The sequence below is a fragment of the Mobula birostris genome, chromosome 22, assembly GCF_030028105.1.
Source record: "Mobula birostris isolate sMobBir1 chromosome 22, sMobBir1.hap1, whole genome shotgun sequence".
In the NCBI taxonomy this organism is placed as follows: Eukaryota; Metazoa; Chordata; class Chondrichthyes; order Myliobatiformes; family Myliobatidae; genus Mobula; species Mobula birostris.
This window is the reverse complement of record NC_092391.1, coordinates 50,735,250-50,757,409: the sequence shown is the minus strand read 5'-3', so window position 1 is coordinate 50,757,409 and position 22,160 is coordinate 50,735,250. Positions and strand designations below refer to the sequence as shown.

At 49.1% G+C, this 22,160-nt stretch overlaps 1 pseudogene; it reads left to right on the top strand.

Annotated features, from left to right (window-relative positions):
- Positions 1-441: 441 nt before the first annotated feature.
- On the top strand, positions 442-20,837 carry LOC140186441 (claudin-15-like; annotated as a pseudogene).
- The last annotated feature ends 1,323 nt before the right edge of the window (positions 20,838-22,160 follow it).

Sequence of the window (22,160 nt, the reverse complement as noted above, 5' to 3'; positions counted from 1 at the left end):
TACTCTGCAGATGCTGGTGTCGAAGCAACACTCTCAACACGCTGGAGGAACTCAGCAGGTCGGGCAGCATCCGTGGAAACGATCGGTCAACGTTTCGGGCCGGAGACCGACCCTGCTGAGTTCCTCCAGCGGGTTGTGAGCGTTACACGGCCCCCTTGCCTCCCTGCTCGCCACCCAATCCTGGTTGAAGCCCCAGTTCATTTGCCCCTTTCCTGTTTATCGCGTTTGCTTATTTATGTTTTATTTATTGATATATGGTGTTGAACAAACCCAGTCGATCTAAACTGCCCAGCAATCGCCCGATTTAATTCTAGGCTTATGGCAGGACAATTTACAATGACAGATTAACCAGCCAACCCCAGTAGGTCTGTGGACTGTGGGAGGAAACCGGAGCACCCGGAGGAAACGTGCGCGGTCGCGGGGAGAGTGCTGGCTTCCAGCCAGCGCCAGGAAGCGAACCCGGGTCTGTAATGCAGCCCTGCGGGGCAGGACTTCACCTTCCGATCAGGGCCATGACCCGCTTCAGTCTTCCATCGGAGAGTTAAAACAGAAAGTGCCGGGATAAACAGACGAGATCCCATGGTTGCTGGGAATCCCAGTGTAACACACGCAGAATGCTGACCGAGCACCTAGAGCGGAACGGTGCCAAGTCCTCCATCAAGCAGTGACTGAGCAGAGAGAACGCGGAGTAACCACAAGCTGGCGTGAGAGACGTTCACTACAGGTGCTCCCTGTCCCACTGGGTATTTCCAAAGTTCATTTTATTTCTCAATCAACTCACAAAATTGGACAGAGGTTCGCCTCCTTTACCTTCATTTCCACCATTTGATCTTCCCCGGTCGTTGTCTTCAATTCCCCCCCCCTCCCCCATCCTCCTGTTACCCTCTCTCCGCTCTCTGCCATGATTCTTCTGACACAACCCCTCCCTGCACTGCTTTCTCCCCGCCTCCTCGCTCTGCCATTTACAACTTGATGAATGTCTAATTTTTAGCAGAGCCGACGAAAGGTCATTGACGTGAAAAAAATCGGCATTTCTCCCTCCACTTTGCTCAAAGGCAAGACCCGGACTTGCCAAGCTGACACCGCGTCGGCGATTCGTGAAGCCAGTGCGCCGTCTGGGACCAGGTTTGCTCGATGTCCGCCGGGGACACGGTGAGCTTCGTGTTGGGCTTGGCGGGCTGCGTGCTCATCGCCGTGTGCTTGAGCAACGAGCAGTGGAAGGTGTCCACCTTGGATGGCAGCGTTATCACCACGTCCACCATCTACGAGAACCTGTGGAAGAGCTGCGCCAGCGACGCCACCGGCTTGTACAACTGCAGGGATTTCCTCTCGTTGTTCGGGCTGTCAGGTACGGGGCGGGGGGTAGAAAGCGGAGAACTGAGACGTAGCAGGCAGCGAGAAATCTCCCGCACCGGGGCGGCGGGGCGAAGGGGAGGGGAGGGGCGGCTGAGCAGGAATATAACAGGGAGGGAGAGCAAAGGGGACCTGGAGTAGGAGCGCAAGGGGCACCCGGCGAGGGAACAACAGGTGCACAGAGGGAGAGCGCGAAAGACCAAGCTAGCACAGAGGGAGGGTGCGCAAGGTGGGGAGAGGGAGGGAGAAGGGCACAGCTGTGTGTGGAGGAGATGGAGAGTGGAAGCTCAGCTTGAGTGAAAATCATAATGCAAGGGCACCCCCACAGACTAGGGCAGATGACGTGGAGGCCAGACCCCAGGGTAGCAGAATCGGCACAGACGGTATGTGATAGGCGGGGGGGGGGGGTGTTGGTGAAGGAGACCAAGAGTCTCACTCAGGGCCTGTGTGTGTGTGTGTGTGTGTGTGTGTGTGTGTCAGACAGGCAGACAGACTGACTGACTGCTGGCAACCGCAGTGATCAAGGGTAAAGATAGTTTTCCGAGATTGGAGACGACCGTTCGGACCTGACGCCGGGTCTGTGGGCCCAAACATTGTTGGGTCTCTGAGGTTCACGGTCACAGTGCTGGACACGTGTGTTTGTATAGGACGTGTCACTGCACCGCCCTGTTCACCGAACACTTCACCAAGCCTGAATTTCTGGACCCTTCCTGTCTCTGAACCTACTTCATGGACATCATTTGGACATCTGATTAAATTGGTGCCCCTCCTAAATGTGGAAAAGCTCCAGGGCAGCACAGAAGTCAAATCCCCACCGGAATCGGTCGCGTGTGTTTGGTCTGGGATGCTGTGTCCGGTCTTGCTCCTCCACCTCTTTCTGAACGGGAACCTTTGCACTTACACGAGGAATTCTGCAGATGCTGGAAATTCAAGCAATACGCATCAAAGTTGCTGGTGAACGCAGCAGGCCAGGCAGCATCTCTAGGAAGCACCTGCTGCGTTCACCAGCAACTTTGATGCGTATTGCTTGAATTTCCAGCATCTGCAGAATTCCTCGTGTTTGCGTCTCTAGGAAGAGGTACAGTCGACGTTTCGGGCCGAGACCCTTCGTCAGAAACCTTTGCACTTTCTCAGTTCCCGAGCCACATTTGCGATTTCTTGGACGGACACGTTGGAGATGCAGTCGTTGACGGCGATCGGGGATGAGAATGTTCCGGTCTGGGTTCGTTGTTCTGTTGATATAGTTGACTTTCCCCGATTCAATGTTGGCCGGTAAGTTTCGGTGGTTACTGAAGGGGTCAGATTCAGATCCGCAGCGTTGTACCCAGTGTCATGTCTCGGATAGTTTTAGAGCGGGTGACAGCGGCGTCGCTCAGCTTCTGGTGTTGAAGCCGATGGGCTCATTGGTTGGTACCCGGTGTGTTCTGGGCTGCGTGTGTTGGAAGGAACATCTGTTACCTGGCGGTGTCGAAGAAACACAGAACACCCGTGCACACACGATCTGGAACAATGCAAGACACCCAGCCCCTGTCAGGACCAGAAAACAATGTTTTCCACAGGCGTCGATGTGTTTTTTTAAAAGCATGCCCTCGGAGAAGGGCATAAAGGGCTAAGAGCACACAACAGCAGACAGGGATAGTGAAGGATTATTTTGCTTTGAAGTTTGCTGGGGAGTTAGAACAAGTGAAAATGACCCTGTGACTAAGAAATATGCATTCAAGCAGAAAAAAAGAGCGTATACCAATCAGAGCGACATTGTAGGAAACCACAAACACCAGGAAATCTGCAGATGCTGGAATTTCAAGCAACACACACAAAAGTTGCTGGTGAATGCAGCAGGCTAGGCAGCATCTCTGGGGAAAAGTACGGTCGACATTTCGGGCAGAGAACCTTTGCCAGGACTGTTCTCCTGGTTCCTGTTGTACCGTACCCACACATTGAAACATTTGATGGAAGAGAGAGAGAGATTGCAAAAAGTTGCAAGAAAAAAGGTGACTTGCTTTGGAAATCAAGTGAAGCTCAGAAGATCTCAAGAAGGAAGTCAAAAAGGGGGCATGAGGTACCTTTGGCAGAGAAGATTAAGGAGAATCCAAAGAGATTTTGTAAGTACACAGCATGGACTAGATAAGCCAAAGGGCTTGTTTCTGTGTCTATGTCTCTGTGAGTGTGTGACTCCCACCTCCTGTGTGCTGGGCAGATATGGAAAAGCACCACTCTCTGCTGGTCCAAAGCAGGTGGCGGGAGTTCATGGACCTGAATGGGAGGACGACGCGAGGGAAGCTGCCAACAAGTCCAGTGAAGTCGACCTGTCTTACCCAATGCATGAGGAAGGTGGCTGGCTCTGTGTCTACGTGGGGATGACCATTCAGAGTGGTTGTCCATTTGGTGTCTGGCCAGCAGTCGTGGGCATCTCTGGAGATTCTCTGCCTCCACTTTCCCCTGTAGGACTGTGGGGTCATCCCAGAAGACCCCCCCCCCCGAGTCTTCTCTTATCCCCAGAGCCCAGAAATTTCCATAGCTGACAGTTGCTGCCTGGAGAAAGGAGAAGGGGGGGTGCCATGGTTTGCGGTGTTCCCTGCTGGGCTACTGCAGGGGTGGAAGCTGGGCTCTTCCAACAGCTGGGTGTTGGTGAAGGAATCAAATGACCTCAGCCCATCTCAACATCTACGGCTACGGGTGCTCTCTGCACAGAGTTAGCAAACTCACCATTGATGCGGGAGAGAAGTGAGCCAGGCTCTCAGTGAAGGAGTCTGGGGTAAGGTCACCTGTGTCCTGGATGGACCTGACACAGCTAGGTTTCTCGGTGGTCCATCCCTTCAGCTAGAAATTTTGGGAGCCATGGCCTTTTGCTGAGCATACGTTCCTACCTGGGTCCTGTGTCTTTGCACTCTGTGAACTTGTCGCCCCTGAGCCTGGTAATTGCAAGTGTTGGTGGTGGTGGTGGGGGGGGGGGGGGGGAGGTGCTTGGGGGATGTATGTGGGAGGGAAGTGTGGAGAAAATAATGTCACAGGTAGACAGAAGCACGCTGTCCTTCATCAATCACGGCAATAAGTGGAATATTATTTTACAGCTGCACAATGCTGGTGAGGCCAGACTTGGACTATTGTGCACTGTTTCCGTCATCTCACTACAAACTGGAAAGAGTGCAATGAGCCTCAAGTCCCTGAGGTTGGGCAGTACAGAATTTCATTCTTTGGAGCACAGATGACTGAGGGGCAACATTACAGAATGAATTTCCTAGAGAAAGAGAATTAAAAGCTAGAGGGTATCAGTTGAAGGAGAAAGATTTAAAAGGGACCCGAGAAGCAACTTCTTCAAGCAGAGGATGATCAGTATATGGAATGGGCTGTCCGAGGAAATGGTTGAGAATATAGTTCAACTGTGGACATAGACCTTCCACTTAGCAAATCAGAAGCAAAGGGGGTGGAGGGGTTAATAATTAGGGGATTGTGGCAGGACCTGTGGGATAATGAGCATAAGGGGAGACACCTTTACAGAATACATCAAACTGTTGGATTGATGGGAGAAGGTGGTAAAACAAGAAGGGAAGGAACTATATAGACTCGATTTAGAAATAGGCATAGTAAGCTTAATTATTCCTTGTATCTTGTTGGAAAACATCACTCTGGGGTGTGTAGGTTTTGTCATTGTTATGAAACAGTTGAACGCATTCTATTACAATGTGAAGCATACAAGTTTGAAAGAAATCAAATGCAGGCTTCTCTACTACATTTGGGGTTGATAGTTTTCATTTAAAAACTTTACCAGGTTATGGAAGTGACTTTAATTTAATTCACAATATTGCAGTTCTGGTCTCCATACTTGAGGAAGGATATACCGGCTTTGGAGGCAGTTCACCAGGTTATTCCAGGGATGAAGGGGTTAACTTATGAGGAGAGATTGAGTCACCTGGGACTATACTCTCTGGAGTTCAGAAGAATGAGAGGGGATCTTATAGAAACATACACAATTTTGAAAGAATTGATAAGATAGAAGTAGGAAAGTTGTTTCCATTGGTAGGTGAGACTAGAACTAGGGGACATTGCCTCAAGATTCAGGGGAGAAGATTTAGGACGGAGATGAGGAGAAACTGTTTTTCCCAGAGAGTGGCGAATCTGTGGAATTCTCTGCCCAGGGAAGCAGTTGAGGCTTCTTCACTAAATATATTTAAGAAACAGTTAGATAGGTTTTTACATGGTAAGGGAATTAAGGGTCATGGGGGAAAAGGCAGGTAGATGGAGCTGAGTTTATGTACAGATCAGCCATGATCGTATTGAATGGCGGGGCAGGCTTGATGGGCCGAATGGCCTACTCCTGCTCCTATTTGTTATGTTCTTATTATTTGCAATGTATAGGGCTTTTCGGGGATATTTAGTTTTCATTTGATAAAGAACTCGTATGGGTTTTATTTTCCAATTCTACACCAGACTCCAGTCCAGTTGGTGGTGGTAATGCACCTTTAAGTTGGACTGCCAACTGCCATTAAAAGTCAGAAGAAGTGGCTAAGGCAGGTTCATTTGGCAGGTAAAAGACACTTAGACAGGTGCATGGATAGGAAAGATTTAGAGGGATATGGATCAAACACTTGCAAATTGAACGAGTTTAGATGGGCATTTTGATCAGTTTGGGACAGCTGGGCTGAAGGGAGTCTTTCTGTGTTGTATGACTCTATGACCGTAAACTTAGTGAAGGTGTTGCCAGTGAACCCCTGGTTACGCCTCCCTTATGTACCCTTGTGTGAACTTGTTCTTTGTCTCCAGAAGCAGTGACAACAGAACCCACAGGGCACAGCGGTCTTCTGCTTCTTTTCCGACAGCTTTGTTGAAATGAGTGTCAGCATTCTCTCTGCTGCAGTGTCTGCACCAAGCGCCCGCGTGGAATGTTCCAGATCCTTGGGGATCAGTGGTTGGAAGCCCTGGCAGAGGCAGGAGGGGTGACACTCTGCAGGAAGAACCTGCAAACTCCTAGAATAGTTTATTACATGCACCGAGGTGCAGTGAAAAGCTTGTCTTGCATACCGTTCCTGCAGATCAGATCACTGCACAGAGCACTGGTGTGCATGAACATCTGTACCAGTCTTGTTAAGGGGGCTGGGCAAACTGACAGAAGCGGCAGTACCCAGCTCGGCACTGGACGGGACCGTTATGAGCACCTCCGTGGGATTGAATCCTAGTTGGGGTCGCCACAATGCTGTTTGTTCTATGGATTGGTGACCCTGGTCCCAGCCCTGCTTTGCCACCAGGATGCAGAAGCACATTGATTGCTCCTGGGACGGGAGGGAGCCCTAGGTCTCTGGGTGGGAAGGATCATTGGTTAGTGGTGTGTGGGCAGACCCCTCCCCTAGATCTGACAGAGATTCCCACACAGAGGTAGCTGGTGTGTGTAGGTCAGTGGCTTCAGGCTAATGCTAATATACAACTCCCATCAGTAAATGTCTCCATTCGCACCAATACAGAGGCTGGGTCATACTCACTCTTGTTAGGTCTGGTTATCCCCTGGGTGGTCGGGGATGGTGAGGACGTGCTGGGGAGTGGGACAGTTCAGAGAAGTGGACCGATCACTATTGGCCAGACTTGGGGGTGGGGGGGTGTCAGGTAGCATTCCTTGTCAGAACTGGGACCCAAAAGAACTCCTCAGGGAGCGAGACCCGCACTTTTTTTGGGCATCAGAGGCTGCTGGGAGTGACTCCATGCTCCCAGAGTGTGCTGTGACCTGTCTTCTTCCTGTTCTCATTGCCTCGGACGGCGCTGTGTCTCCTCCACTCTGTGCCCTAGCTGCACTTGCTGTTCACTGTGACCTCTCCACCTCCTTCTCTCCCACTGCAAAGACACCGGCTGTGAGGGGAGGGGAGCTCCCTGTGTCAGTGCTCTTGCCCTCTGCACTGGGACCCGTAGTGCACACAATTCACCGACTCTGAGGCTGCCTGCAATTCCTGCAGCTGAGATGTTCTTGTTCCACGTGTATGTGGGACACAGGAGCCGGTGGAGCTCGCTGGAATGGTACAAGGGCCGCTCTGCCGGTACTGGCTGCAGCATAGCCCCTGGCCCCCAGGGTAGGGAAGGTATATTTGGGGAGCACCTTGTCAGTCTGTGCCTGGAATTGATTATTGAGCTGATCATCATGGCCACTCAGTTCTCCGCTTCCCAGAGGTTGAGACTGTCTGCCCCTCGTCTGTGCCTGGGTAGCTCTGGAGAAGGAGTTGGGTAGAATCTGCGGGCTTCTTCCTGTCTTTTGCGATAGGTGAACATCGTAGAGATTGGCGTGCGTGCCGGACACGAAGTGAAACAGTTTAAAATGTCTTTTAGTTGCATTGTTTTAGATAAAGAAACAAAAGAACTACATGCAAGAAATGGGGTCGTAGACAGAACAGTCCAGCATTGGACAAGCTATTTGGCTCACGACGTTGTATCAGTCCTAATAAGAGTCCTAGGGAAGGCCAAAATAAATAGTGCAGCAATGACAATCATCTTCATGTCTCCTCCAGGAAGACATGTTCCCTCTGCTCTGGTGACTTGGTTACTTGAAATCCCTCTTGAGGATAAGGTTGCCCAGGTAATGTGAAAGTGTGTGATTTGTCCACTGTAAATCGCTCAGCCATCTCCGGACATGCACCTTCTGCAAGTACCAGCCCTGAACCTCTTTGACCGTCATCTAATGTCACCTGAGGACTGTAAAATGATCACCCCCTAATAATCTAAGGAAATAGTAATCCACTGTAATAAAGTAATATATCATGCAATAAAGTTCTGACGATTGTGTTTATGGTTTTCCACTCCTGTAATTTTCCATTAATCATTGCGAGCAGCTTTGTTGTGGTGTCTTTCTTGCCATTGGTTATTTTTCCCTGATCTAATGATTATACATTGAATGTGAACCACCTGAATCTTTGTCATTATGTTGGTGTGGAGGACCAGGAGATACTGATGTTAACACTTCTCTCCCACCTGGACATACTGGTGTTAACCTTTGAGATTTTTGTTTCTGGGAAATAGCGGGAGCTGCGAGATTGTGGAGCTGGTGACTGAAGTTGAAATTCTCAATGGTCAGAATGGTGGATGGGTGGATCTGAAGTGGAGAGAGTGAGCAATTTCTAGTTCTTGGATGTCAAGATCTCAGAAGATCTAATCTGATCCCTAACATATCAATGCGGCTATAAAGGATATTTCTTTAGGAGGTTTGGATTGTCACCTATGACACTTGAAAACCTCTACAGGTGTACCATAGAGAGCATTCTGACTGACTGCATCACTGTCTGGCATCGGGGAGTCAGGCGGGGGGGCTACTGCACAGGATTGAAAGAAGCTACAGGAAGTCCTTAAATTAGTCAGCTCCATCTTGGGTACTAGCCTCTGTAGTATCCAAAATATAAGGAGTTGTGCCAACGAAAGGCGGCTTCCATTGTTAAGGATCCCATCCCCACCGACCAGGTCATACCCTCTTCTCATTGTTACCGTCAGGGAGGAGGTACGGGAGCCTGAAGGCACACACTCAGTGATTCAGGAACAGCTTCTTCCCCTCTGCCATCCGATTCCTAAATGGACATTTAACCCTTGAACACTACCTCACTTTTATTATTTCTGTTTTTGCACTATTTTTAATTTAGCTATTTTATATATATGTATATTTACTGTAATTTATTTTCTTTCTGTATTATCATGTACTGCTGCTGATAAGTTAACAAATTTCACAACATAGGTCAGTGATATTAAACCTGATTCTGAAAGGATAGGGGGCACTGATACTTGCTCCTACAGGGGGCAAAGCTGACAGCCTGGAAGCACAGAGCTGAAGTGGCAATGATATTCCTGTTGTATCCAACAGGAACATGAGGCCTTTAGGTATATCAAGACTGCACCGGTTTCATCAGCATCATAACTCATTCTGTGGCCTAACCAATGTGCAGTTCTGAGGTAACATTTCTGCCTTTAGAGTTTGTATTTTGGCCAATAAAAAAAAACATCAGCAATCTGTGTGTGTTTACCCAACTTAGTCTCCAACCCCAGCACTGCCCACCCACCTGCATCCTGGCACCACCCTTTAATCCTCAGCCTGAGACCTCCCCAGGGTCCGAGCGTGGGAGCTGCCACTGCTGTCTACGTGTGCTGCTCCTGGCACAACTGGGTACAAGCCCACCGGATCTGACCCTGACACCGGGATTGATGTCCCTTACTGTCGGCAACAGTGCCCCCATGCGTACTGGCTCCCCTGGGTACTCACACCCAATTTCTCTGGGCAATTACGACCCACCACTCTTCTCTCTCCACTCCTTTCCCCACCCCCCGAGCCCTGACTCTCCCCAAGGCCTACCCCCCCCCAATCGGCAAAGACACTGGACCATGGGACCCCTCCCTTGATGGGCATTGTCCCTCCTCATGGACATTCACCCTGCTCCCACATTGCCCTCTCCCTCTCAACATATTTGCAACCCCCTCACAGATTTCCTCCCACAGACATTTGCCCCTCCTCTCACACTTACTTAACCTATACTTCCCCCCCCACCACATGCTAAAGAAACAGCATTCTGTGTGTGTTTAACCAACTTACTCTCCTGCTTTCTTCAGTGATCTGTGGATGTATTCTCCAAGGTCTCTATATTCCTGTACACCACTCAATAGCCTCCTGTTTATTCCTCTCTTACTCTGTGCACTCCTCTGTAGGGGTCCACTTGCATTAGTCACTCTACTCCATAGCTGTCCAAGCTGTGCCTGCTTGTTGCAGTGAAAGCCCTCTTCCTCAAGTTTTCTATTCCCTTGAGTCCATAAAGTAAGTCTAAACCATTAACATTATACTACTCTGACTGAGGGTTTTATTGAATATTGGGTATCAAAGGACATTGACTAATCTGGCCTGATGAGAGACTGTGGCAGCTTCTGAAGTGATATTTGAATTGATTTGCTTGAATAGCATGTCTGTCTGTCTGTATCTTGTTTTACGGCGGTCGGCATCCAGCTTACTGGTGCATTACCGCCACCCTCTGCTCCGGAATGTGCACTAGACATATATTCTAAATCCCTTCACCCAATCGCGTGCGCGCACACACACACACACACACACAAACCTACACTGTACCTTCCCATCTTTGACCATCCTAGTACCCTATTCCTGTTTATCCATCATATCCTATAAAAAACCCCTGTACCCCTTAAAAATGCTAAAAATACCCGGACTTGTGCTCTCTTACCCATGCCCAGCAACCCTTTTAATGTGAATTCCTGCACCCCCAACTCCCTTAGTTTAATTCTCATCATCTCTCTCTGTCTCCCATACTTCCTGCAACACAAAACTACATGTTCTACTGACTCCTCTTCCTGACATTCCTCACACAATCCTGTCTGGTGTTTCCCGATCATTTTCAATGTTTCGTTTAATGCACAGTGCCCCATTGAACAGCACGCATTTGATTGGATACAGGTTATCTCGGTGAAGATTGATTGGGTGTGGTTAACAATGATTCGATTGGAAGCTATTCATCTTCTTTGATTTGGTCTTGTGTATCAGTAATCTACCAGGGCGATGGGTGTCTGTGGCAAAGCACGGACTTGATCCACTGATACAACGGACAGGCTGATGTTCTCATTTCCTGTAAGCACACAAAGAGGCAGGGAGCGGAGGGATGCAGATCATGGGCAAGCAGTGGGGATTCATTTCATTTGGAAGCGTGGTTGGGCATGGTTATGGTAGTCTGAAGGGCTCGACCCTGTGCTGTTCTCTTCTATGCTGAATGTCCTATGACCTTCTGTGATGTGTCTGCTTGCCTGTCCCTTAGATTATGTCCGAGCCTCCCAGGCCCTGATGATCATCTCTATCCTCCTGGGATTTTTTGCAACCATCGTCAGTTTATTTGGTCTGCAATGTACCCAGTTTGGAACAACAGATCCAGTGGCGAAAGCAAGGCTGGCGACGGCGGGAGGAGCTCTATACATCCTGGCCGGTGTGTGTTGTGGGGCAAATGGCGGTGGACAGCTGTCCTTGGAGAGTCTGGGCGGTGTAGCAAAAGGGTGGTAGCCGGGAGTTGGATGTGCGAGTGGCGGGTGATACAGGACAGAAACAGGCCATTCAGCCCATCACAGATCATAGCAATCAATTGGAATCCTTCCCTGCCCATCCCGTCCAGGCTCGGGAGATTCAGTGTGTTTCTCGACATTTCTTAAATGCCCTCAACACAGGATCACAGATGCTGGAATCAGGAGCGACACAAGTCTTCTGGAAGGATTCAGAGGGTGGATCAGCACCTGTGGGTGAAAAGGATCTGGTGTTTGGAGCATCAACCTTTCCTTTCAACCTGCTGATCTCCCCCAGAAGGCTGTCTATTGTTCAGTAACCCAGCTCTCACCACTTCTCCCTGGGTAAAATATGTCACCCTGATCCCTTTGAAACTCCTTCCCTTTCCCCTGCGTCTGTGTCCTCTTTGGATGAGGGGGAAAAGTTCATGCAGCTTACCGTTCATTACTTTATGTTCCTCAGCAGTGTCCCCTTTTGCTTTCTCCGCTGTATGGGGAAATCCACCACTGAAGTGCTCCATCCTGGTGAATCTCCTCGACACCCCAAGCAGTGTAATCACATCTTCCCCACAGTAAAGCAGGGGGCAGGAGGGTAGGCTGTTTGGGACGAGGGGTGGGGATGTGGTGAGAAAGGGCTGGGAGGTGTGAAATGTTATGAGTGCAGTGGTGGGCCAGGTTGCTCATAGAGGCAGGCTGAGCTCTGTGCGTGTGCCGAGACCGTTCTCTCACCGGGATCTGTCGTTCTCCACAGCCCTGTGCGCCATGGTCCCCGTCTCCTGGTACGCCTTTAACATCACGCAGCAGTTCTATGACCCAATCTACCCAGGAACAAAGTAAGTTTCCCACAAGCTGGAGCTGGCCAGTGAGCGGTTTGCGAACTCTGCCAGTGCAGAGTACGGAGCTCGGAAAATTCTCCACAGGAACGCAGTCGGGTTCGGGAGCTAGGTCGGGTACCCCAGGGAGGTCAGGCCCGTAGACTGAGCCCAGCAGCTGATACAGATATTCCTCCATCCCCATGGTTTGCCCACTGTGAAATCAAGTTCTATGGCCACTGTGGAACCTGATGTGGCCTTCTGCTGCTGTAACCCATTTATTTCAATGTTTAGTGTGTTGAGGTGCTCTCCTGTGGACTATTGTTGTAACACATGGTTATTTGAGGTACACTCACTTTCCTCTGACCTCTCTCATTGACCTTAGAACTGCCAGCTCACTGGATGTTTTTTGTTTCTCGCACCATTCTCTGCAAACTCTAGAGACTGTTTGTGTGTGAAAATCCCAGGAGACTTCACATTTCTTCTCCATTCTGATGTCAGGTCTGAATGACAACTGAACCTCTTGACCGTGTCTGCATGCGCTAATGCATCAAGTTGCTGCCATGTGATTGGCCAATTAGATATTTGCATTAACGAGTAGGTGTACCTAATAAAGTGGCCACTGAATGTGTATCTCCACCTCAGTCCCTGTCTCTGGTTGGATTCCAAGTGCCCAGAATCCAGGTTTCCCTGGTCCTGCATAGTACCCTCCCTCCAAACCCAAGTGCTGGCACCTACTGACCCAGATCTCCGGACAATCCCGGAGTGATCGCCTGCCATTGATGTGAGGCTGGAATCATGTCGTAGGTGGAGTGAAGTTGAATGGCGTGGACTGCCCATCATTCCCATTCCCCCTCTGCAGTCTCTAGTTTCCTGCCCACTGGGGAAACCTGGGAACTTCACTGCAAAATGCAGGAGCGCCTGCAATGTTCCAGTGGACATCCATGAGCATTTTCACTTTGAATAAAGCCGGGATGTCGTCACAGCTCACGGCTGACCCTCCCGTGCAGGGTGGGCAGAGGAATCAATTTTGTGAGGGAGGTGATCAGATCAGTCCAGTCCAGGCCCAGTTGCTGAGGATGCAGCTCCTTCAGTTCCCTACGAAGAGAGAAAGGAGCTGGAGACATACTGGCCACGGGGCTCAACTCGAGTGGTTCATGTCTGTTGTTTCATGGGGATCACCTTGGAGGTGTCAAACACCTGGAGAGACACCTTCAGGTTTTGCATAAATGGACACTTTCCTTCACTGTCCTCCACCATCCAGCATTGAGGGAAGCTGGTGGTAACATTTCTCCCTCCTCTCCTGCCTCATCCCAGAGTGACTCCCATAGTCCTGGGAGGAGCCCTGTTGTCAGCTCGGAGCCCTCTCATGGTGCAGAGGGTCGATATCCTGTTGCCCAAGGGGGCACCCTGTGCTCTTTGAACAACAGAGCTAGTGGCTGGTGTCTCGTGGGGGGGGGGCGGTAGAAAGTGGGAATGATGTGAGAAGCTGGGAGATGATAGGTGGATAAAGCAAAGGGCTGAAGAAGATGGGCTCTGATTGGAGAGGACAGTGGACTGTAGCAGAGGCCTTTGTAGTGCCTCTTTGCGGGACTGTTTGTCTTTCAGGGATTTAATCGGAGTCTAGGTTATGTTCCCTTTTAGTCAGAGTGCTCCCCTAATTTTGGATGTAGGTCCGAGGTGGACGGGGAAATTGGACACGGGGACTTGGGTGACACCAAGAATAGCTCCTAACCAAAGTCTCGTGATGTCCCAGCATTTGGGTGTGAAGCAGCTCTGAACAATGGAAGCTCCACAGAGCCAGAATTACTGACTGGAGCCAGTCTGTAGAACTACCCCCCCACCACCCCCAGAAGCTGTTCGTAGACATCTCTTAGAAACCCTTGTCGTGAGGGTTTCCTATCTATGCTCTCTCAACTCACTCAGCATTGTCAGTGAGAGGTGCCACTACTGGGCATCTGCCCTCATGGGTCCCTGCTCCTTGTAATCAGGAGACCAAAGGAGAGGGTGTTGTTCAGCGTTATCCCCATCCGACTGTTGGTAGACACCCAGGCTGCCTGTAACTCGTACAGACTGGGTGGGCCAGCAAGCCAGGCCTGGACTTAACATGGGAGGTTGTGGTCCTTTCCTCCAGCGTTTTGTGTGTGTGTGTGTTGGCTGAACGTCTGCCCAATGGTCTTGGTCTCTGAGCCTCTGTGAGGTTGGCCTGCTGGTCATCCCCAGGCCCAGGTAGTCAGGGTCCTGACTTGGTGACTGCATACTCTTTCTCTCAGACTATATAGGTGCGAGGAAACATGGATTTCTCCTATTGGTCAAACAACCTAACTGCAAGGTGTTTGATTCCATGGGGTCTCCACTACTCCCACGCCTGTCACCATTACTATATATCAGGCCGTATACAGAGGAATGAGACAGAGTGGAGCTGGGGTCCCCACAGATCATCCCCCACCGACAGCACCAGGAAGTTGTCCTCTGTTCTGTGTGAAGTACAGAAGTAAGGGTAGAGAGAGAAGCCTTTGGGAGATTGATGTTGGTAACCATAGTAACTCTTGGTCTCTGATGAAGGTTTGAACTTGGACCTGGACTTTATATTGGTTGGGCCGGGCATCGTTGCAGCTGATTGGAGGGATCATCCTCTGTCTTGCTTGTCAGAGAGCCACTGGTAAAACTGAGTAAGTTGCATCCTTGCAAAGTCCCCACCTTATACCATTCTGAGCTCAGTGCTGCATTTATTACAGTAATGGAAAAGTACAGTACATAAACAGGCCATTTAGCCCATCTAGTCCATGTCAAACCATTTAAGCTGCCTACTCCCATCAGCCTGCACGAGGACCATCGCCCTCCATATCCCATTCATCCATGTACCCATTCAAATTTCTCTTAAATGTTGAACTTGAGCTTGCAAACACCACTAATGCTGTCAGCTTGTCCACCCTCTGAGTGAAGGAGTTTCCCCTCATGTTCCCCTTAAACTTTTCACCTTTCACCCTTAATCCATGACCTCCAGTTGTAGTCTCACCCAATCTCAGAGGAAAAAGTCTGCTTGCATTTACCCTATCTATGTCCCTCATAATTTTGTACAGCTGTATTAAATCTCCTCCCTATCTTCAACATTCCAAGGAAAACAGTCCTAACCGATTCAATCTTTCCTTATAACTCAGGTCCTGCAGATCAGCAAGATCCCCGTAAATTTTCTCTGTACTCTTTCAACCTTATTTACATCTTTCCTGTAGGTAGGTGACCAAAACTGCACACAGTACTCCAAATTAGGCCTCACCAATATCTTATACAACATCAACATAACACCCCATCTCCTGTACTCAATACTTTGATTTATGAAGGCCAACGTGCCAAAAGTTTTCTTTATGACCTATATACCTGTGACACAACTTTTCAATGAATTATGGACCTGTATCCCCAGATCCCTTCGTTCTACTGCATTCCTCTGTGTCCTACTGTTCACAGTGTAAGAGCTACCCTGGTTGGTCATACTGAAGTGCAACACCTCACACTTGTCCGCATTAAATTCCATCTGCTATTTTTCAACCCATTTTTCCAGCTGGTCCAGATCTTGCTGCAAGCCATGATAGTCTTCCTTGCTGACCACTAAATCCCCAAACTTGGTGTCATATGCAGATTTGCTGATCCTGTTAATCATATTATCATCCAGATCGTTGATATAGATGGCAAACAACAATGGACCTAGTACCGATCCCTGCGGCACATCACTAGTCACAGGCCTCCAGTCAGAGAGGCAAACATCTACCACCTCTCTCTGGCTTCTCCCACAAAGCCAATGTCTAATCCAATTTACTACCTCATCTTGAATGCCAAGTGACTGAACCTTCTCGTCCAACCTGTCAAATGCCTTGCTAAAGTCCATGTAGACAACATCCACTGCTTGGCCTTCATCAACTTCTTTGATAACTTCCTCAAAAACTGTATGAGATTGGTTAGACATGATCTACTATGCACAGCCATGATGACTATCCTTACTTAGTCCATGTCTATCAAAATACTCATATATCTGGTCCCTTCCAATAACTTTTCCACTACTGATGTCAGGCTCACCAGCCTATGCTTTTTTTATTTACTTTTATAGCCTTTCTTAAACAACATCGGCTATCCTCCAATCCTCTGGTACCTTACCTGTTGTTAAGAATGATTTAAATATCTCTGGTATGGCCCAGGCAATTTCTGCACTTGTCTCCTGCAGGGTCCGAGGGAACACCTTTTCAGGCCCTGGGGATTAATCCACCCTAATTTGCCTTAAGACAGTAAACACTTCCTCCTCTGTAATCTATATAGGGTCCATGAAGTTGATGCCATCTTGCCTCATTTCTATGGACTCTGTGTCCGTCTCCTGAGTAAATATAGATGCAAAAAGTGCATTTCAGATCTCCCCCATCTCTTTTTTCTCCACTCATGGAATACCATTCTGATCTTCCAGAGGACCAATTTTGTCTCTTGCAATTCTTTTGCTCTTAATGTATCAGTAGAATCCCTTAGGATTTTGCTTCACCTTTTCTGACAAGGGAACCTCATGTCTTTTTTTTTAGACCTCCTGATTTCTTTAAGTGTTCTCTTACATTTCTTATACATACTTCATAAGTACCTCGGGGAAATCTGCAGATGCTGGAAATTCAAGCAACATACATCAAAGTTGCTGCTGAATGCAGCAGGCCAGGCAGCATCTCTAGGGAGAGGTACAGTCGACGTTTCGGGCCGAGACCCTTCGTCATATTCCGTTTGGGTAGCCTCTAACCTGATGGCATGAACATTGACTTCTCTAACTTCCGCTAATGCCCCACCTCCCCCTCGTACGTACCCTATCCGTTATTTATTTATATACATACATTCTTTTTCTCTCTCTCCTTTTTCTCCCTCTGTCCCTCTCACTATTCCCCTTGCCCATCCTCTGGGTTTTCCCCCCCCTCCCCCTTTTCTTTCTCCCTAGGCCCTCCTGTCCCATGATCCTCTCATATCCCTTTTGCCAATCACCTGTCCAGCTCTTGGCTCCATCCCTCCCCCTTCCCCTTTCAAATCTCTTACTAGCTCTTCTTTCAGTTAGTCCTGATGAAGGGTCTTGGCCTGAAACGTCGATTGTACCACTTCCTAGAGATGCTGCCTGGCCTGCTGCGTTCACCAGCAACTTTGATGTGTGTTGCTGATAAGTACCTCATTTGTTCCTACCTGCTTATACCTGGTATACATCTCCTTTTAATTCTTAACCAGGGCCTCAATATCTCTTGAAAACCAAGGTTCCTTAAACCTGTTATCTTTACCTTTTATTCTGACAAGCACATACAAGCTTTGTACTCTCAAAATTTCACCTTTGTGGGCCTCCCACTTGCCAAGTATACCTTTGCCGGAAACAGTCTATCCTAATCTACACTTGCCAGATCTTATCTGTTACCACCACAATTGGCCTTTTTCCAATTTAGAATCTCAACCCACAGACCAGACCTATCATTTTGCATATTTACTTTCAAATTAATGGCTTTGTGATCAGTAGATGCAAAGTGTTTCCCGACACAAACTTCTGTCACTTGCCTTGTCTCATTCCCTAACAAACTTTATCCCATCTAGTCCTTTTACAGTATGAGGGTTCCAGTCAATATGTGGAAAGTTAAGCTCACCTACTATAACAACCTTAATTTTCTTGCAACAGTCTGCGATCTGTAAATTTGTTCCTCTAAGTCCCTCAGACTGTTGGGTGGTCTGTAATACAGCCCATTAACGTGGCCATACCTTTCATATTACTGAGTTCCACCCATATCGCCTCACTAGACGAGTTCTCTAGTCTGACCTGACTGTGCATTGCCGTGACATTTTCCCTGACTAGTAACACCGCCCCTCCGCCTTCAATCCTCTCGCTCTGTCACATCTAAAGCAGTGGAACCCCGGAATATTGATCTGCCAGTCCTGCCCCTCCTGCAATCAAGTCTCACTAACGGCTACAATATCATAATTCCAGGTGTTGATCCATGCCCTGAACTCACCTGCCTTTCCTATGATACTTCTTGCATTGAAATATATGCAGTTCAGGACACTAGTCACACCATGCTCAACCTTTTGATTCCTGACTTTATCTGAGATCTTAAGAACATCTGTCTCTACAACCTCTCCACTATCTGTTCTGGCTCTCTGGTTCCCATCCCCTTACAACTCTAGTTTAAACCCCCCTCCCCATGCAGCACTAGCAAACCTTCCTGCTGGGATATTAGTCCTCTTCCAGTTCAGGTGAAAACCGTCTCTTCTGTACAGGTCCCACCTTCCCTGGTAGAGAGCCCAATGATCCAAAAATCTGATGGCCCTCCCTCCTACACCAACTGCTTAGCCTCTTGTTAAACTGTATGATCTTCCTAGTTCTGACCTGATTAGCACGTGGCACAGGTAGCACAATCTTGAGATCACAACCCTGGAAGTTCTGCCTTTTAACTTAGCACCTAACTCCCTGAACTCACTTTGCAGAATTTTGTCATTCCTCCTATCTATGTCATTGGTGCCTACGTGGACCACGATCTCCGGCTAGTCCCCTCCCACTTAAGAATGCTGAGGACTCGATCTGAGATGTTCCAGTTCCTAGCACCTGGAAGACAACAAACTACCTAGGAATCTCATTCTCACCCACAGAATCTCCTTCCTGTTTCCCTAACTAATGAATCTCCTATCACCACAGCTCGCCTCTTCTCCCCCCCACCCTTCCCTTCTGAGTCAGAGCTGGACTCAGGAGCCTGGCATCTCTACTGCTCTAACTGAGAAAATATAAAGTAGGAAAAACTGTGGGGAAGAAGGAAATCTCTACCGACAGCTTTTTTGCCTTCTCTCATCTCAAGCCTCTCCGCACTGAAGCCTTGGAGAGCTAAAGCCTCAGAAAGCCTCTAACTCGCTCCACTCCAAGGATGGCTTCTCCGCTTGCTGCTGCCTTACTTTAACTTGTTCTGCCAATCAATCCCAATTGCTGATTGGCCGCTGCTCAAAGCATCAAACTGCCTCGAGTTGCTGCCTTTTCTACTCAATCCGTGAACCAGAGTGAGCTACGTCTCCTCAGGCTTCCCATCTCCGATTTGCCATTGCTCGTTGTGTTTATTTTTGCCATGTGAGCTCCATGCCAACAAGGAATTTCATTCCACCCTGTTGTAAGTGACAAACAGCTCATCTAATCTGAATGGGAAGCTCAATCCCAGGCACCAATACAAACAGTCCACCCCTCACAGCAACTCCCAAAGCTGGCCTGACCCTTCTCACACTAGCCGGTAACAGTGAACAGTGGTACCAACCATCCCCTCCCTCTGGTACTGCTTCGCCATGCTCACTCCCCCCACAGCACACAGAGCGCCTGTCATTCAACACAATGTAGCTGGCTCCTTCCCCAGACCCACCCGCCCAGTTCTGAGCCCTGAACTCCCCATTTACCCACTTTTCTGTTCCCATTACCCCACCTCCCCCAGCGCTGAACACCCACTCCCACCCTGGCACTACACTTTAATCCTCAGCCCAAGGCTGCCACTGTCCAGGCCTGGGAGCTGCTACCGGTGTCAATGTGTGCTGTTCCTGGCACTGCTGGGTACGGGGCCATCGGATCTGACCCTGCCAGGGCCCCCACACTGGGCACTGATATCCCTTACTGTGGGCAAAAGCCCCTCCATGGGCACTGGCTCCCTGGGCAATCATAACCACCACCTCCATCACTCTTCACCACCCCCCCGCCCCCAGTGGAGCACTGACTCTCTTCGGGGCCTGCCTCCTCCATCACCAATGACACTGCTTCATGGGACCTCCCCCCAATGGGCACTGCCCCTCCCATGGACACTCCCTTCCTCCCACATTCCCCTTTCCCCTCTGAACACATTTTCAACCCCACAGACTCCCCCTTCTGCACACTTGCAACTCTCCTCAACCCATGCTGAGAAACACAGAAGAACTACAGCACAATACAGGCCCTTCGGCCCACAATGCTGTGCCGAACATGTACTTACTTTAGAGATTACCTAGTGTTACCCATAGCCCTCTATTTTTCTAAGCTCCATCTACCTATCCAGGAGTCTGTTAAAAGACCCTCATATCCGCCTCCACCACCATTGCTGGCAGCCCATTCCACACACTCACCACTTCTCCACCACCGTGCTCTCTCCCACTCTCACTCCCTCTACAGACATTCCACACAGACTTCTCTCCCACAGACACAGCCCCACCCACACTCTCCTCCCACAGACTCTCCACCCCCACCCTCCTCTTCCAAGCCTCCCCTCCCGATGGCCGCCTGTTGCTTACTCTCTTCTCCTGCTGCAGGGAGTACTCATACAATTACCAAGCGCCCCGCCCGACGGTGGGAAGGGTGTCAAGGAACTACGTGTCAGAAGTGGACAACTCCAGTAACTACGGGAAGAACGCTTATGTCTGAGAGCTGGGGCTGCGTCTGGATCCTTCTCGGCCTGCGCTTTGGACTGTTAGTCGGGCAGTGCGTGAAATCCTGTTTGTGGGGATCACATTGGGGAAATGCGCTTTCTACACACTGCAATTGCTCTGTTGTTGCACTGCCTTGTGTTAAATCTGATTGTACCCATACTGTAGAGATGCCGGTGAACACTCCCCTTGGAGTGAATGGGAAGGTGTGGGTGGGAAGATGGGTCACGGTTGAAGGGAGAATAAAACCGTTATGAACAACAGGTGTGCTGCTGTGAATGTTCATCTCCCATCAGTGTGAGGACCAGTGGCTGTGGGACATCCTGTGCAGTATCCCAGCCACTATGCCTTGGGACCACTCACACCCCTCCCAGCACTTGTGTCCTTACAACCATCAACAGCTTATTAATATACCAGTTACAGAAGTGTGCTTAACTGGAAGCTGACGTCAGAAGAGACTGGATGGGGAAGTGTAAAGTGGGTTAATGGAGATGTACCCATATGGGAAGTTGTAACTGGGAGTATTCAAAGGCAGCTGGTGGAACTATATAACTACTGGTTGGGCAAGAGGATAGAGTGTGATTCAAGAAACATAATAGGATCAATGAAAGACTGCACCAACGGGACAGACAAACTGTTGATGTATAGAAAACAACCCAACTGTGCAAAGATTGTTGGCAGAATTTCAGATGGCGACGAGAGGGCAGGCAGGAGTGAGATATATAACAGCTGGTCGAGTGGTGCCACAGCAACAACCTTGCACTAAATGTCAGTCAGACCAAAGAGCCGAATGTGGACTTCAGAAAGGGTGAGACAAGGGAACTCACACCAGTCCTCATAGAGATCAGAAGTGGGAAGAGTGAGCAATTTCCAGTTCCTGGGTGTCAATATCTCTGGGGATCCATCCTGTGGACAACACTGGCTCATCTCAAAGAAAAAGGAGATGATACGGTAGGATCCTGGATGTGGTTCCAGATATGATATGGAGACTTACCAGAGATGGGTCTCCATCAACAGCAGCAGCTAAAATTAGTTGTCTCATGGGATTCTTTTTCACTCCAACAAGCTGGAGTATTTCCCATTTCAAGGCCAGAGAGTTAAATTACAACTCAGGTTAGGCACTTGCCTGAAGCTCGGCCTCCTGACTGAATACATTAGTGAAATGCTCTGGTTTCCTCGGCTGTGTAAGTCTAGTGAAGACAACCTTCGGCCCTGCCAAATGTGTGAGATCGAGGCATGAGCCCACCCCAAAGCCCCCGTTTGTGTGGGCGCTTTGTAATTCGTTATCCTGTTACAAATGAGGGCCACGGAATAACAGACAGTACATTGCTTACAATTAAAGATTTAGCTTTATAATTCTTAATTTGACTAAGGGGTTAGCAAAGAAAGAACAAAAAAAGAAAAGGGCCCATTTTAATGAAGCAGCCTAATGTGCACAAGTTGGAGCTCATGGTTTCCCCGTCGCCGATCCTCCTTCGATCTCACCCTGGGTTTCGTCAAATCATGGCCCAGCTTCCAGTCGAATCCTATGACCTCTTCTCTCCAGCGTCCTCTCTTCTCACCTCTCTCTAATAAAAGCCCCAA